At 41.6% G+C, this 18,868-nt stretch overlaps 1 protein-coding gene and 1 non-coding gene across 2 annotated transcripts in view; one reads left to right on the forward strand and one right to left on the reverse strand.

Annotated features, from left to right (window-relative positions):
• C1H1orf131 (chromosome 1 C1orf131 homolog) overlaps positions 1–18,868 on the reverse strand; it is an 846,319-nt gene that overhangs the window by 439,360 nt on the left and 388,091 nt on the right. The gene's annotated exons all lie outside the window — the stretch shown is intronic.
• LOC126944428 (U5 spliceosomal RNA) lies at positions 6,894–7,004 on the forward strand. The gene has a single exon (XR_007722053.1). It is a non-coding gene; the product is annotated as a U5 spliceosomal RNA (small nuclear RNA).

The following is an 18,868-nucleotide window of genomic DNA, read 5'->3' on the forward strand; positions in this document are numbered from 1 at the left end:
TTGCCAAAATTACCCAACTCACACATGAAAGAGTCAAGGTTTGAACCTAGATCTCCCCGACTCCACTGCTTATTTTAAACATCTACAATATTTACCTATTAGTCCTTGAACTTAATCTTGCCTGAGATCTAAGTTCAAGCCTTTCATTATCCACATCCCCCCATATCTAATGATAGTTGTGGTAGGCAGAATAATAACTCCCCAAAGATGTCTGCATCCCAATCCTGGAACCTATGAGTATTTTACCTTGCATGACAAAAAGGGACTTTGCAGATGAGATTAAGTTAAGGGTCTTTAGATGGAGAGACTATCTTTGCTATCCATGTGAACCCAGTCTAATCACAGGGTGCTCATAAAGGAAAAAGGGAGGCAGGAGTCAAAGTCAGAGAGAGATTTGAAGATGCTCAACTGCTTTTGAAAATGGAGAAAGGGACCAAAGCCGAGGAGTTCACTGACACCTTCATTTTAGCGTAGTGAGACTCACTTTGACCTCCAGAACTGTAAAATAATAGATTTGTGTTGCTTGAAACCACTAAATTTATAGTAATTTGTTATGGCAGCAATAGGAGACTAATGCAGTTGACCCTTGAACAACATGGGTTTGAACTGTGAAAGTCCACTTCTACATGAATTTTTTTTAGTAAATATATTAGAAATATTTTTGGAGATTTGTGGCAACTTGAAAAAACTCACAGACAGACCATGTATCCTAGAAATATAAAAAAAATTAAGAAAAAGGTATGTCATGAATGCATAAAATATATGTAGATACTAGTCTATTTTATCATTTACTACCATAAAATAATGCACACATCTATTCTAAAAAGTAAAAATGTATCAAAACATATGCAAACAGACTGTACATGGCGTCCTTTGCAGTGGAGAGAAATAGAAACAACATAAAATACATTATTAAATCATAATTGCATAAAATTAACTGTATATATAAGGTACTACTGTAATAATTGCTGCATTGCCAGCTACATTGCCATTGTGGTGAGCTCACGTGTTGGAAGTATCCACTTAAAATGCCATGTGATGCTAACCGTCTGCACATGAGCAGTTTCTCTCTCCAGTAAATTGCATATTGCAATAAAACTTATCTCTTTCAGTTCTCACATATTTTTTGTGTTTAGGGCAATACTATAAACTTTGAATGACACGGCGGGACTAATACGAAGTGCCACTACTGATGCTGGAAGTGCTCCCAAAAAGCAGAGAAAAGTCATGACATTACAAGTAAAAGCTGAATTGTTTGATATATACTATAAATTGAGGTCTGCACTGTGGTTGCTCACCATTTCAGACAGATAATTCAGTTTGTAAGCAGACAATGTAAACTTACGGTATCAATAAGTACAGTACAGTAGGGTAAATACATTTTCTCTTCCTTATGATTTTCTTGATAATATTTTCTTTTCCCTAGCTTTCCTTGATTTTAAGAATATAATACATATATCATACAAAATATGTGTTAATTGACCATTTCTGTTATCAATAAGGCTTCTGGTCAACAATAGCCTATTAGTAGGTAAGATTTTGAAGAGTCAGAAGTTATAGTGAATTTTAACTGTGCAGGTGATTGATGCCTAATTCCCATGTTGTTCAAGGGCCAATGGTACAATAGGTTTTCTGTTTTCCTTTCCCTCATGATGATTTCTGAACTAGTTCTACAAAGTTTCCTCTTTGCCTTTGCATCTCTTCCTCCCACTGCCACCATCCAGATTGTTTCAGAGCAGCACTTCATCAGCTGCATCGTCATCCTCTGTGGGTATGGGAGGACTCTCACTTCCACTAAAGGCCATGCCACACTAATTGCCTTTCTGGCTCTTTTCTCTTAAAAGGTAGTGCTTATAAAGGAAAAGAATAGTCCATATGTAATCTTAGTAGGACAGGGAATAGTAGGTCTTTACCTCCCTTAATCCAAATGCTAGATCTCTTCAGTGCAAGCCAAGGTAATGCTTATTTTTTTGGCACCCACATCACATCCACTGCTCACTCAGGTTGAGTTTATTGATAACTACAACCCCAAGCTTTTCATGTCATATTAAAGCAAAAGCCATTTTGAGCTGTTCTTGTATCTTGTAGAATGTCTGCCATCTTGTGTCATGTAGCTTTTGTCTCAAAGAGAAAAAAGAAAAGCATAGTACTGAATTAATCTCTCCAGGGAAAGATTTAAAGACTAGGATAATAAGAAGAGACAGATGGAATTCTGAGAGAAATATGGCAAATTATAGAGCAAATCTAATTAAAGGGCCATGGGAACTTCTCCCTGGCGCATAAATAAAATATGACAATCAGTGTCTGCTAAGAAACCCTTAGCAAATATCTAGTCTCATTTTTTAATTTATCATTATATAGAAGTGTTATCTTTTAACAAATAGTGGTATGATGCAAAAGAAGCTGAGAGAAGCAAATAGAGACAGGCCAGGTGGCTGCCCTTTCTCTCTGCCCACCCCTCCCTACATACGCTTCAGATGGCATAGGCTCTCCCAGCCATTTCAATACGAGACACATCTGTGACCTCGCCAGCTTGAAGGATACAACAAAAGGTTCTTAGTGAAGGAAAAAGGTGTTCATCTTCACCCCATCGTAATGGGCTCCGAGAAGGACTGGCAACCTGCAGAGTCTGGAGAGGAGAGGTCAGGACTGGCTGCAGACGAGGAAGCTGCTGAGGTGATTAGGAATTCTCAGACAGGGCCTTGTTCTTTCCCTTTCAGTTAAAAATGGCAGTGCCTCAAACCCTCTGGGCTTCCTGGACTTTGTGTTTAAGTGTTTATGCATTTTCAGGAGAATAGTCAAACAATGTAGCTAAGACAAGGTACCTTCAAAGCTGGTAAACCAGCTGGCCTCCCTGCTATGATCCCCTTGCACAGCCTGGCCCTTCAGACAAGAGCCTGTATTCTGAAGGAAGTCCTTACAGAGTGGCTTGGATCTACTACCCCTTAAAAGAAGGAGGAACTGGTGAAATTATTTCCATTAACTTTAAGGTACCCAGGAGGACCACAGAGGTCTTATTCTTTTCGGTTTGGATAAATCTGGGGCAGTCCAAAGGTTGCCAAGGGAGGTAGGAAGAAAAGTTTAATTTGCACACTTGAGCTTTACAGTCTGTCTAACTTCATTGGAGTTTACCTCTTTTTAAATTGCAGACTCAGGGCTTAAATACTTCCTTACCTTCAATGATCTTTCCTGAGCCCTCCTGTTCCTGATAAGCTGCAGGGTGGTGCTTTCGTTCCTATGATGTGTTGTCATATTAACACACACACCCAGAGTGATTACCGTGTTCACTTTCCCTGGATGTGCTTCATCTTCATTGAGTTAAAATCAAATTGCTTTCTACTTCAGTAAATCCAATTCAGCCTTCTTACTGACCATAGGTTAAAGTTTTAATTTAAAATTCCCTTTCTTTTAAAAATTAGCAATTCAAATTCAAGGTGGTAAAGCAGCCCACATTTTGAGACTGCTGGTGTTGCAAAGAGCTTTGGCTATCATCTGTCCTGAGTGATGATTCTGTTGAATTATCTCAAGGACAGAATAGTCATTACTTTGAACAGATTAGGTGGAATGATGTAAATGAAAGTGCTTTGTAAATTGTAGGACATTAAAAAAATAAGTATCATTAGCATTTATAAAGATGCTTTTTCCATTGTTGCCAATGTTACTTATTTTTTTAAAACCACTTTATTGAGGTCTTATTGACATAAAAAAGCTGTACATACTTAGCCGGGCATGATGGGGGGTGCCTATAATCCCAGCTATTTGGGAGGCCCAGGCTGGAGAATTACTTGAACCTGGGACGGGGAGGTTGCAGTGAGCCGAGATTGCACTATTGCACTCCAGCCTGGGCGACAGAGCAAGACTCTGTCTCAAAAAAAAAAAAAAAAGAAAAAGAAAAAAGAAAAGAAAAGCTGTACGTACTTAATGCATACATCTTGATAAGTTTCAGGATAACTGCAACACATTTATGAAAATCACCTGTGAATCCCACTTGTGAAACCAATCATTAAACAGGTCCCTCAACTCCCAAAGTTTCTTCTTTGTTATTACTATAATTAATTGTTTTTGGTAAAAGCATATAACATAAAATCTACCCTAGGCAAATTTTAAGTATACAATGCCGTGTTTGTTAGCTATAGGCATTATGCTGTATAGTACAGCAGACCGTACTTACTAGCTTAAACTTTATATATTATAACATGGGTTTTCCTGTTGAACTCTTGTCTTCCTTCTTGTGGTTATAAACTAGAATAACTTTACAGATCGCTTGCGAACATTTTTCACCTCCAGCAGCCATTCCTGTCCAGGTGTGGGATGTGCAACACAGTGGTCCAAGAGATGATTTTCAGAGTCACAAGGACATGGCGTGGGGTACCATTGACTCACACTCTCCTGCTAAGGCAAAAGTCTCAATTTGCTGCTAGTGCATCTTTAACCTTCTCTAACACTCATTTCCCTTTGTAATAAAGACAGAGCTCAGCAGACTTCTGTCCCAAAATCTTTGGCCAACAGCAAAAAGCTGTTTTATTGTCATTGTCTTTATTTGTATGGTTATCTTCTAATTATGGTGAGTGATTTTCATATCCCAGTGATAATAGTGATACCAAAAAAGAATAAAAGTATCTTTTAAATTGACAAGCACCATGAAGTTGTTTGAGACTGGCTGATGTTTGGGACATGGCTTTCCAGGGAGCTTGAGAGATGGGCCATGGATCAGATCACTGCCCACTGTGACAGACAACACACAATTTGCCATTTCCCATGGCAGTCTTTGACATATCTGAAGTCAGCGCTCATATGTCTCTTCAGCCTTTCCTTCTTTGGGCCTCACACTTCCAGTTTCTTCACATGTTCCTTATTTGATGTCTTCCCGCAATGGTAACTCGAGTCTATCAGTTTTTCTTTTGAAGGAGCTCCCTGTTCATCATTTTTATAGAAGGAGGCCTTGTTCTGATATCAGAGAGCAGTTCCTCAAGTTGGTTGAGAAGGGGAAGTCAGGGAGCAAAGGAGAGTTAACAGGGATGACTTGGAAGAATTGCAGTGAGGGGGATGCCTGGGAATTGTCAGGAGAACACATAAGTCCTTAGGTGTCTTTATGTTGGTGTACAAAATAGTAGTTATCAAAACTATAAAAACTCTGGAAGATAACCAAGGAAGTACTATTCAGGACATGGGCATGGGCCAAGATTTCATGATGAAGATGCCAAAGCAATTGCAACAAAAGCAAAAATTGACAAATAGGATCTAATTAAACTTAAGAGCTTTTGCACAGCAGAAAAAACTAACAACAGAGTAAACAGGCAATGTATAGAATGGGAGAAAATTTCTTACCCACTATGCATCCAACAAAGGTCTAATATCTAGCATCCATAGGGAACTTAAACAAATTTACAAGAAAAAAACTAAACAACCCCATTAAAAAGTGGGCAAAAGACATGAACAGACACTTTTCAAAAGAAGACATACATGCAGACAGCAATCATATGAAAAAAGCTCAACATCACTGATCATAAAAGAAGTGCAAATCAAAACCACAATGAGATACCATCTAATACTAGTCAGATGGATATTATTAAAAAGTAAAAATAACAGATGCTGGCGTGGTTGTGGAGGAAAAAAGACCCTTATACGCTGTTGGCGGGAGTGTAAATTAGCTCAGCCATTGTGGAAGACAGTGTGGTGATTCCTCAAAGACCTAGTGATAGAAATACCATTTGACCCCAACAATTCTATTACTGGGTATATATCCAAAGGAATATAAATCTTCCTATTATAAAGACACATGCATGTGTATGTTCATTGCAGCACTATTCACAACAGCAAAGATATGGAGTCCTTGTACAGCATCCATACTAATCTCTGTATCGTTCCAATTTTAGTATATGTGCTGCCGAATCAATCTAAATGCCCATCAGTGATAGACTGGATAGAGAAAATGTGGTACATATACACCATGGAATACTATGCAGCCATGAAAAAACACGGCAGGGACCTGGATGGAGCTGGAGGCCATTATCCTTAGCAAACTAAGGCAGGAACAGAAAACCAGACACTGCATGTTCTCACTTATTAGTGGGAGCTAAATGGTGAGAACACAAGGGCACGTAGAGGGGAACGATGCACAGGCAATAGGACCTATTGAAGAATGAAGAGTTGAAGGAGGAAGAGGACCAGGAAAAATAATTAAATGGGTACTAGGCTTCATACCTGGGTGATGAAATAATTTCTACAAGAAACCTCCATGACATAAGTTTACCTGTGTGCCCCAAACTTAAATAAATGTGCCTCTGAACTTAAAAGTTAAAAAAAAAACCCGGCTGGGCGCGGTGGCTCACGGCTGTGGTCCCAGCACTTTGGGAGGCCGAGGTGGGTGGATCACAAGATCAGGAGATCGAGACCATCCTGTGAATGGTGAAACCGCATCTCTACTAAAAACACAAAAAATTAGCCGGGCGCGGTGGTGGGTGCCTGTAGTCCCAGCTACTGAGGAGGCTGAGGCAGGAGAATGGCATGAACCCGGGAGGCGGAGCTTGCAGTGAGCCAAGATCGCGCCACTGCATTCCAGCCTAGGTGACTGAGCGAGACTCCGTCTCAAAAAAAAAAAAAAAAAAAAAAAAAACCCAAAAATAAAATAGGGGTTATAAGCCAAATTTATGCAACAGCGGTACATGTGTAAAGACTGTCGAGATTGGGTTGAAAAGTCTGTGAGAGTGCCTTTTCATCTTGCTTCTCTGAGCCTTAAGGCTCCCATCTCTAAAACTGGTTGAAATGAGGTATTGTATGGAAAAGGTTTTGGTAAACCAAGAAGTGCTATACAAATGTCAAATACTAGTTTTTTCATTAGTTATATTGTTATTTTATGTCTCTGTTATAACATTGACATTCTGTTCAGTGTTTATCCTGGTTTCTCTTAAGATCATATAAATCTTGTGCCTTTTATGAAAGATTTCCATGGAGAGGAACAACTCTGAGACTTAAACCAATTTTTCAGCTTTTTATAAAAGGATCCAGCACTCTCCAGTAGTCCTTTCATAAAAGAGCCTTGCCTTTCCCAAGTCCATTGTCGTGATTTATTGCTTGCTTGTTGGGATTTCACCATCCAGAGGTTTTTATCAAGAAAGCCTATGGCTATTATAGTATCCAAATCTATGCATGTTAAATTATTTTTATTGTCTTTATAATGTCTGGCAACCTGGCTGGGTATAAAATTCTTGAGTACACCCTGCTCCCCGCCTCCATCCAAACTGTATAGAGAGTGTTACTTGGTGTTGAATATTGCCTTGGAAGCCAGCTTTAATGTTGCCCTTTGTACATGACTTGAGTTTTCTCGGAGGATCAGTCAGGATTCATTCTTTTTTTCTTTGGATTTCAGTGATTTTACCAGGATATCTTGGTGTTGGTCATAATATTTCAATTTGTTTTTTGGGAGCTGTGTGATCTTTTCTTTGTAGGTTTAGTTTGATTTCCTATTTATTTTTTCTTCTCAAGGGACACTAATTTTCCATATTTTTGTTTGCCTTGTGTATATATCATCTTCGCTTTCATTATTTTTCTTTACCTTTTCCTTTGCATTTTGCTATTTTCTCAAGTTGATATTCCATGCCATTGACTCTATTTTCAGCTGTAACTGTACCTCTTGCTGCTTCTGAGATGACTTCATATTATGAACGAACTGAGCAGAACACCCAGGCAGGCATCAGCTGGCCTATGGTAAATCTTCCTAGATTATCATAAAAAAACTAACATTACCACAGCTCAGATTAATAGTTGGCCAATAGCTGCTGTCTTCTCCCCAGCCCGACACATGCTTGAACTCTCCATTCTCCTGAGTAAAGGACCTTACAAAAACACTCCTTAAGAACTGGAGAAGGTTGTATTGGTTTTAGTGTCTGCCATTAATTTTATCCATATTTTACAGTATTTGGCAGCTATTCTCATGGTTTTAAGAAGCAATGTAGTGTTCAGAGCATAGTTATGGAGAAAACTGCCTGGGTTTTAATTTAAAATTTTCCAGTTGCTAGCTATGTGAGGTTGGGCAAGCTACTTAACCTCTTGATTCCTCAGTTTTCCTCATTTGTAGAAGGGGGTTAGTAATAGCACTGCTGTGAGATGAAATGAATTATGTTTGTATAATGCTTATAACCCTGCTGGGTACAAAGTAGGTGTCTTTGAAGTGATCATAAGGTGCATTGTCAATACACTTGTCTCCTCCATTTCTCAATCACTAAGACAGTGCATTTATCCCAGACTCTCGCATAAAAAGCCAGTGCCCATTGTGTGCAGAATAGGGTAGGACTGAGGCCAGACTTCCTGGGATCTAGTCCTGGAGCTAGCACTAACCAGCTGTGTTACTTATCTCCTATAAACCTCAGTGATCTTACCTTAAAAATAAGGTGATAATGGTCATTACCTCATTCAGTTTTGCAAGAATTAATTGACATAAAATGTGTTAAGAGCTTAGAATATGTCTGGCACTTAGTACGTGCTCAGTGAATTTATGATTGCATAAGATTATGTCAGATTTGTCAAGCTAGTTTTAAATTTTTTTTTCCAATCCCTCTCTGATTCTTTTCTACGTCACATCTGTTATATGTACCATTTTAAAGCTTTGTAATTTTGGGAGGAAGAGTAATGGGAATTGAATAACGTGGGCAGTCACTGGGCTGGTACTATAACAATATTTGATCCATAGCTATTGGGATAAGACCATATTATCAACTGTAGAAAGCAGCAATAGTAAAATATTTCATTTCTATGGCACTTTGGAGTTTACCATTTATTTTCTAATGTCCTGTCTAATTTAAACACAAAGAAAATACGAAGTGCCCAGAAACAACTGATTTTCTTTTTGTCTCGTCACCAGGCTAGGTGTGACCTGGGTGTGCAGCCTCAGCTCGGTGATCTCAGACATCATCAGAGCAGCCCTCTGCAGTACACTGAAGCACTTGTTGGTTACACAGAGTACCTGTATATGTTACATTAAGCATTGTAGGAAACTGTAAGAAAAGCAGCTTTGTATGGCCTTCATGGCCATGTGTATGTAGTTCTGCCTAAGAGCAAAGTTAAATGAACTTATAGCCAATATAACGACACAGCCTGATGACAGAAAAAAATTCCCCAAATAACCTTGAAACTCACCCAGAAGGAGCGAGGATTTGTGTAGTGTTCCAGATGTCCCTTTGTTTTCACCCCATTCCTACCCCCGCCCAGGCTTACCTTTGCTGTCACTGGGGCTCTTTTGGAGGCTGGGAAGGATTTTAATCCTGTCTGGTCCTTTTCCAAGATTAGTGGTGTAATTGAAATTGTGCCCACAGGCATAATCTCTGAATTGGTGGATTTAAAACAAAGCTGATGAGAGACTTCCAACAGTAAGTGTGTAAAAAGAAAATATCTCTTTAAAAGATGTTATTGATAATGAAAAAGCTGACACCATCGATACTCTTACACACCTGGTGGGGGCTTTATACAGATTCAGAGGCATTCGTATGTGTCCTGCTTATTGGTCCGTAGGCTACTCCTGCCCACAAAGTGTCGCACTCTCTTGGTGGACCCGCTAAAATGACACATCTTTTTGCTTTGAGATGATCGCTGGGTCCTGGGGTTTCTCTCCCCGCCTCTTCCCCACCCCTACCCTATTGCACATTTTAGCGTGGCTTAGCTCTGTTGCCTTTGTGGTTGTTAACACTCAATCTCAGAGACAAAGATCTAGGCAGGAAGGAGGATCTATTGTGAACTGGTTGGAAGTGGATTTCTGACCCTAAGAAAATAGTTCACCTTATCATCAGATAGAGATGCTATTTGTATATTTCTCTCTCATACATGTACATTTACTCTCAAAATTGCCTGGGCTAGTAGGTCTCTTGAGGTGGCTGAGAGACCCTAGAAGGTACCAGTGTACAACTGGGCCACATCCTTAAAGATGCTGCCGTGAGGGACAGCCACAGAGGCCCGTGTGCGCCATTGCCTTCATCACTTGGCGGCTCTCTGGGTGAGGGCTTTCTCTGTCTTTGTCTTCTCTTGTCTTCAAGATCCTTCTTACTTCCTTGTCCAATGTGTGACATCTTTTCCTCCATGAGCTCGATTTTTCTGTTCCAGATAGCTCTAGTCTGCTGGTATATTGTATTTGTTTTTTCTTTCTTTCTTTCTTTGTTTTTTTTTTTTGAGACGGAGTCCCCCCAGTTGTTCAGGCTGGATGCAATGGCACAATCTCGGCTCACTGCAACCTCTGCTTCCTGGGTTAAAATGATTCTCCTGCCTCAGCCTCCCAAGTAGCTGGGATTACAGGCATGTGCCTCCACACCCAGCTAATTTTTGTATTTTTAGTAGAGACGGGGTTTCACCATGTTGGTCAGGCTGGTCTCGAACTCCTGTCCTAGTGATCCACCCACCCGCCTCGGCCTCCCAAAGTGCTGGGATTATAGGCGTGGGCCACCGTGCCCAGCGTCTGCTGGTATATTGTACTCCTTTCTCTCTGTTTAGTTAAATTATTTTTACTTTGTCTTGATATATAACAGTGGTATATTAGTCTCAATCCTTTGGAACATTTTTAGGTCCTGATGCTATCATCCGTTATGTTGAAGAGGACAGGTCAAAGGAAAGAGCCCTGTGGGACCTTCCCTGTGACCATTTAGGATTTAGAGCCATTTGGCCTGAAACTGTTTTTCCCCAGCTACGAATCCATCTACCTGTCCCACCATTCTGTGTCTCCAGCCTCCACTTCCACACGTGGAAATCAGGAGAGGCCGCGTCTTAAATCCTTTTGGTAAAATCCAGACACTTATGACCTCTACCTCTCCCATGGTTTACCATGCCTGACCCACAGTAGAGTTCTTAAGAAATACTATTGTCTTTTCCCCATTTCTTATTTCCTGTTTAAATAAAATAAATTTGATATTTGTCTTTCTAGTGTGTTGACATGTCTCCTATTCTCCCAAATTCCTCAAAGACCAGTGTAGCAATTTACCAATCTCATTTTCACATTCCTTCAGTGCAATAAGTGAATTAAAGCCAATTTATTATCCAGGATTGCTTCATTTATTTCAAAATAAGCTGTGTACCAAGAAAGCTCTATTCCCTCAGCAAGAGCTAGCTCCAGTTTTAAAGCTAATTCTAGAGAAAAACAGACTTATCTAGTTTGTTTTAGCTATTAAAGACCCTTTTAAAAAAGAAGTAGGCCTTTGGATGTTGCCAGGGGTTAGAAAGCTAGCCCAGAGACTGAGAAGGTAAACAAAGAGGGAGGGGAAAAACTGATTTTGAGTGTTTAGAGTGTGTGAAATGTCATTTTTCCCTTTAACCTCTCCCTTAAGGAAAAGGAGAGATTGTTAGAGTAGTGTCTGGTCACGGCACACACATTTGGAAGGTTTCTGTAACTCTAGGGTAAAATACAGATCTATTAAAATTTTCATGAGTTTCTTATACTTGTCAAAAGTTGCCTACAGCTTAGATGATATTTTCCTGATAGTTTGTAAACTTCTACTGACTTCTCTGTTTTTCTCTTCACCCACACCTATTTATTTTCTCTTTACTGCGTTTTACTCTCTTAGGAAGATAAAACAGAAAAGCAAAACAAAACAAAACCCCCAAAAACCTAAGTCTGAAGCAGACCATTGAATAATATTACTTTAACTGATGAACAGATTTTCCTCCCACAAAGAAGGAAAAAGGGAGAAATTTCATAGCTCTTCTCTCTTTTTAAAGACTGTGCTGGAAAATTCCAAAATGTTATCGGAATAAAGGAATGACTTCAGGTGCTCAGAACAACTCGGGGAAAGAAACTAAAATTTATGGAGCATTTAACGTCACCTGGCACAAATTCAAAATGCGTTTTTTAAAGAACACACATTTCATGATTTTATTGTATTCTTACAACAGCCTTTCAGGGTATGGGATGATCCCCATTTTACAGATGAGCAAACTGAGACCTGGACAGGCTAAGTAACTTGTTAAGGATCGCCCAGATGGGAACTGACCGAATTAAAATCCAACACTTTGTGCCAGGTGCGGTGGCTCATGCCTGTAATCCCAGCGCTTTGGGAGGCCGAGGCAGGCGGATCACCTAAGATCAGGAGTTCGAGATCAGCCTGACCAACATGGCGAAACCCTATCTCTACTAATAATACAAAATTTAGCCAGACGTGGTGGCACATGACTGTAATCCCAGCTACTTGGGAGGCTGAGACAGGATGATCGCTTGAACCTGGGAGGTGGAGGTTGAGCCGAGAGCGTGCCATTGCACTCCAGCCTGGGCGACAAGAGCAAGACTCTGTCTCAAAGAAAAAAAAAAACAACCAAAAAAACAACACTTTGATTTGCTGTAAGACCCTCTCCGTGAATATTAAACTGGTAAACCTCATACATAATGATGAGATTAGTCATCTACAGAAGTAACTCAGGGCATGTCTGTAAACATCCTATTCTCCAAAGTGACTGTAGTGTAATCTCAGGAAGGCAAGACTGGAATGAGATCGTAAATAAAAAAATTGACATCTAATACATAGTATTGGTCGTGTTTGAAGAAAGACTGCTATCAGAGGGGGATGGTCAGCATGGAATTGTACACAGGAGGTCAAAGAGGACGAATGTGTTATTTATACCCAGCAGAACCCAGGGACGCATGGTGAGAAGCAACAGGAACTCTTCTGTCTGGTGGGCAGGTGGGCAGCTCCGTGTAGTGGAGACATTTGCTTCAACTATTATGGTTGACGTTAGCGGCCATAAGATCATCTATAGACTGAGAGAAGGCAGTGTGGACAAGTGCCTCAGGGCACAGGCTCTCTAGGGGAGCATGAGTTCATGTTCTCCAATCTTTCCAACTACCATGCATGGAAGATACTAAAATGAACTTTCCCCAGATGAGAAAACAGGCATGGTGAGGTTATACTTGGGCAAGTCAAAGAGGGGTAGAGATAGGCTTAAGCCCAGTCTAACTTCAGAACTCTCTTGACTACGTTGCTCTGTTTCTCTCTCTCTCTTTTTTTTTTTTCTTGAGATGGAGTCTCACTCTGTCACCCAGGCTGGAGTGCAGTGGCGCGATCTTGGCTCACTGCAACCTCTGCCTCCCGGGTTCACGTCATTCTCCTGCCTCAGCCTCCCAAATACCTGGGACTACAGGCACCCGCCACCATGCCTGGCTAATTTTTTGTATTTTTAGTAGAGACGGGGTTTCACCGTGTTAGCCAGGATGATCTCGATCTCCTGACCTCGTGATCCGCCCGCCTCGGCCTCCAAAGTGCTGGCAGTACAGGTGTGAGCCACCATGCCCGGCCACGTTGCTCTGTCTCTTAATAGTCTTGTCATTCCTGGGGTGCTGCCATTTATTTTCTTTTCTAATGCATAGCTGATTGTGAGGATGGGTTCACACGGGTGACTTGAATTCTAGGAGCCAGGCAATGTCACAGCTTCCTGGCCAGTTTGTGCCTGTTGGGAGGTTCCCCATCTTTGATGCCTTTGACTCTCAGTCCCTGAGGGACACTCACTTCCCTGGCAAGCACTGCCTTGGACTGCATGAGTGATTTTCTATTGCTTGGTTTCCGACTGGGCGGGCGCCTAGCTCCATGCTGGTCTGTGCCTGGCTGAGATATCTAAGAGCAGCTCATTGCCATATTCTGAATCCCAGCCCTCAGGGGAGCAGCCAGCACCTCCGCTTCCTGCCTCCTTTGGCAGATGGCCCTGATCTGAGAGTTTAAGTGGTATCTATCAGAGAGGAGTGATTGGTAGAGACAGTAGCACCTCATTTTAATAATTTAAAAATCATAAAATATGCCACTTTGGATACTAAAGCTTTTAAGAGGTATTTAATAAAAATGTTTAGTTGCTTTCCACAATGAGAAAACATTGTTATAACTAAAGCACACTTCAGATATTTAAGCATTAAAGCATCCCCGGAGACTTACTCTTAACAGTAAAATGTATTGCTTTGTTCAAGATGATTCTGTAGTGGAGAGGCATTACAGAGGCACGAAGAGACAAGAATTCTTTGTAATTACTGTGCACTGTTTGAATGTAAATGAGTGCTTGAAAACAGTTTGCTCTCTTAAACATCCTAAGTTTTCCCACTGTCGTCTTCCATAAGGTATTAATTGGTTTAAACAGCCTCTTTATTTGTAGGCAGCACAAAGGTTAACTTCAGTCCAGCCCCTGTCTAGTTATCATCAACTCCAAATGCTAATGCTGTTTGAATTCATCAGACAGAATTGAGCTTTCTGTATGTAGTCATGGCCTCTTAAAACTTGCAAGGCCGGGTGCAGTGGTTCATGCCTGCAATCCCAGTACTTTGGGAGGCCGAGGCAGGTAGATTACCTAAGGTCAGGAGTTTGAGACCAGCCTGGCCAACATGGGGAAACCCCGCCTCTACTAAAAATACAAAAATTAGCCGGGCATGGTGGTACATGCCTGTAATCCCAGCTACTTGGGAGGCTGGGTCAGGAGAATTGCTTGAACCCGGGGGGTGGAGGCTGCAGTGAGCCGAGATCGTGCCACTGCACTCCAGCCTGGGCACCAGAGTGAGACTCTGTCAAAAAAAAAAAAAACCAAAAAAAAAAAAACTTGGAAACTATATATAGTGTCTCTATATGAAATAAGGCTAGAGAAATTTTATAAAAGAAGGGTCCTCAAGTATAGATAAAAGACAACTGTATTCTATTATAAATGTTTTCTTATATCTCAGACCCAGGTAAGTTACAGGTCACGTTCAGCACCTGCCCCCGTGCATATAGCAGCAGGTCGTTGTAACATCGGCTTGTTGAAAGTGTGGATCACTATAACATAGGAGTCGTGTTATGTTGGGTTTTTTTTCCCCTCACACCAGTGCACTACATTCCAATACTAACATGTGGAAAAAAATTACTGAATATCCCCTTGTTTTTTTAGTAAGGCCATAGAGCAGGACATTTGCAATTTTATAATGGTTTTATTTTTAAGGTCAGGCATTTAAAGTGGCACAAAGCTTTGATGTGGGCTTACATTCTGAGTATTATAAACATTTAGCACAAGGTAAGAACTTACTTAAAAGATACTCCAGCTTCCAGGGTGCTGTTTCTGTGTGAAATACTGAAAATTTGGGATCATTTTAAAATAAACACATGTCAAAGTTGGCATGCAAAATGGGGCATTTAGAAAGCCATGAAAATAAGCCCATGCATAAAATATGGCATTAAAAAGGTAACTGTGAACTTTACAGATGGACAAGCATGAAAGAAGCTATCTTTTGCTAGGGTGGATAGGAGAGTTTGCAGCTCTTTGCTGCAAAAAATAAGAGCAGAAACTTAAAGTTGTTTAGTTGTTTTGAAATAACAGCTACGCAGAGGGCTCCTTCTGGTTCATCCATATTTTATTAGGGCAGCAGTTAAAAAATTCATTAGAGACACCCATCTGTAGCTAGCAGCACTCTTAAGGAGGGCTAGGGCTCAGATGGCGATGAGATTTTGGAGTAGTACTTTACACTAAAAGAAAAAGACAATTGTTTAGGAGAATTAATAGCACAGTGGAGAGAGGCTGCTTGATGCATTTCAAAGCATACCCTTCCACTTGGTTTATGAATCTTTTGCTACTGATTTCCTCAACCACCTGCTTTGGTTGGGAAAGAGAGATCCAGACATAACAAGGAAAGAAAAATTGGATCAGAGAGTTGAGACTGTATTGGTCAATGGAGAACATAGATCGAGTGTCTTTGTGATCCCGTGCTGGGCTCTTTGTGTGTGTGTGTGTGTGTGTGTGTAGATCATGTTGTTCCCCCAGAGAACTTCAGCAGTACAAAAAAAAGCTTGTGGTCAGAGCTGAGGCTGCCCTGGTTTACCTTGGCCTTGAACTCCACCTCCCTGGTGGTCAGGTCCAGGTGCCTTTGCCTCATCTTTATTTATGAATTGAAAATAACTCTAGTTATTGAATGGCAATGGAGGGGAAGAGACCTCTCCTCTACCCTCCTAGGTTCCCTAGCTGGGTCTATGAAATTTCTATTTTTCTTTTGAGAAAGAGTTTCACTCTTGTTGCCCAGGCTGGAATGCAACTGCACGATCTTGACTCACTACAACCTCCGCCTCCTGGGTTCAAGCGGTTCTCCTGCCCATCCCTCGATGTTGTAATTTCATCAGTCTTGGTTGTGATCTGGACCTCAGAATTTTTAAAAGATGCCGCCATGATTTTTTTTTTTTTTTTTTGAGACAGAGTGTTGCTCTGTTGCCCAGGCTGGAGTGCAATGGCATGACTGTGGCTCACTGCCGCCTTGCCTTCCCGGGATCAAGCTATCCTCCTGGGCACATCTGGGATGCATGTAATTTGCCTGTATTCTGTGACCAACCCCTCTGTGACCAACCCCTCTGTGACCAATCCCTCCTGGAATCCCAGTGTGGTTTCCTTGGGTGATTTCTGGTCATTTTTTTTTTTGCAAGCCCTCTTCTTCTTTCAGGATTTGCCTTCTTAGGCGACCTCATTTAACCCTCCTGGCTTTCCCACTTGCATGGCATGTGTTTCCAGCTCTCTTCCCTGTGGCCAGGTCCTGCCTTGGCCCTGTCCTCTGGGTCCCCACCTGTAAGCCACCCTGGGCCTGTTCTCATCCCGTCGTCTGCCTCATCCTCCACAGCTGCCACACTGTCTGTACGCAAGTCCCAGTGGTTCTGAACTTCTTCAAGCTGGCTGCACTCAACGCTGCCTTTCACACTGTGCTTGCTGTTCCCTCCACCGGCAATGACCTCACCCTCCTTTTTGGCTTGGGAAGCCTCAGCCTTCCAGTTCGATTTCCTGGCCTCCTGCAGTGGAGTTGCTCACAGCCTGGTCTGCATCTGCTTGTTGACATGTCTGTCTTCCCCAGGGAGCCATGAGCTCCGTTGAGGGCAGGGACCATGACTTTGAAAAATTAATAGTTAATTTTTAGAGGCGGGGTCTTGCTAAGTTGCCCAGGCTGGAGTGCAGTGGCTATTCATAGGAGCAATCATAGCTCATTGCAACCTTGAACTCCTGGGCTCAAGTGATCCTCCTGGCTCAGTCTCCTGAGTAGCTGGGACTACAGGGGCATATATGCACCAAGTTGAAAAAGTATTATCAAATATTTCACAGTTATGAAAATTGTATTTATATATAATTATGTGTTTAATATATAATTACACATAGGTTTTATATGTGCTGTTTGAAAATAATACAATCAGTACCTGTGTAACCACCACTTAAGAAATGGAACGTTACCCTTGAATTACTTCATAATTGCATGAATTTTTTCCTATGTATTGTTTGAGAATAATACAGTAGGCACCTGTGTAAATACCAGCAGGCTTAAAAATGGAACATTGCCCTCGAGGTCCCTTGCACATCACGTCCTGTTCGCTGTTAAGACTGGTTTATCATTCTTTTGCTTTTGTTTATACTTTTAGCACGTATCTATCTCTTGTGCTGAAAGACTGTTCCAAGCAGAACAGTAATTCCAGTTTCAGTTATTCTGGGCTGAGACTGTAGACAATTAAATAAAAAGCCAGTTCAGTGTGGGATTCATCCCTTCCGACTGTGAGGCTGTTGTAAGGAAGTCGTGCCTGTGGGAATGCCACCTGGGCGTCAAACCTCTAGCCTTTGGGTGATGAGGAGGCTGACAGGAAAAACAGCGACAGAGCTTTGCCTCTGGTGGAACTCCTGGTGGCCTTCAGACCTGTTGGCATCTGTACCTGCAGTCCACTCAGCTTTCCAGATGACTGAAATGCCCCAACAGGGTAGAGTGGTTCGCTTCTCCAAGAAAGAGCAGCTGGTGAATAATCATGCCTAGGAAAACAATCTACCTTGCAAAGAGATGGATGGTATCTGTTGGTGAATGTGATGGCAGCAAGCCCAGTGCAAGATTCTGTGGCGATTCCTTGATTGACCTGCTCGGTTGGCAGATTTTGAAAGGGAGTGGGAAGGACTGCTTCACTTGCATAGAACTCTCCCTCTCTCTCGCTCCATCTTCATATCTATATCTACCTTTCTCTTTGTGTATATGTGTTTATAAATAATTCATACGTATAGTTGTGTATAGACATATACACATTTGGATTTATATTTGTATACATTTTATATTAGTTAGTTTTCATGCTGCTGATGAAGATATGCCCAAGACTGGGAAGAAAAAGAGGCTTAATTGGACTTACAGTTCCACGTGGCTGGGGAGGCCTCAAAAGCATGGCAGGAGGCAAGAGGCACTTCTTTATTTTCTTTTATTGTATTTTATTTTTTTTGAGACAGAGTCTCATTCTCTTGCCCAGGCTGGAATGCAGTGGCATGATCTTGCCTCACTGCAACCTCTGCTTCCTAGGTTCAAGCGATTCTTCTGCCTCAGCCTCCCAAGTAGCTGGGACTACAGGTGTCTGCCACCACGCCCAGCTAGTTCTTATATTTTTAGTAGAGATGGAGTTTGACCATATTGGCCAGCCTGGTCTTGAACTCCTGACCTCGTGATCTGCCTGCCTCGGCCTCCCAAAGTTCTGGGATTACAGGCATAAGCCACAGCACCCAGCCTGGCAAAAGGCACTTCTAACCCAAAAGTCCACAATCCAAAGTCTCACCTGAGACAAGGCAAGTCCCTTCTACCCATGAGCCTGTAAAATCAAAAGCAAGTTAGTTACTTCCTAAATACAATCGGAGTACAAGTATTGGGTAAATACAGCTGTTCCAAATAGGAGAAATTGTCCAAAACAAAGGGGTTATAGGGCCCATGCAAGTCTGAAATCCAGTGGGTGGTCAAAATTTAAAGCTCCAAAATGACCTCCAGGTCTCACATCCAGGTCACACTGATGCAAGAGGTGGGTTCCCATGGTCTTGGGCAGCTCCACCCCTGTGGCTTTGCAGGGTACAGCCTCCCTCCCAGATGCTTTCACGGGCTGGCACTGAGTGTCTGCAGCTTTTCCAGGTGGATAGT

This window comes from Macaca thibetana, chromosome 1 (genome assembly GCF_024542745.1).
Source record: "Macaca thibetana thibetana isolate TM-01 chromosome 1, ASM2454274v1, whole genome shotgun sequence".
Classification (NCBI taxonomy): Eukaryota; Metazoa; Chordata; class Mammalia; order Primates; family Cercopithecidae; genus Macaca; species Macaca thibetana.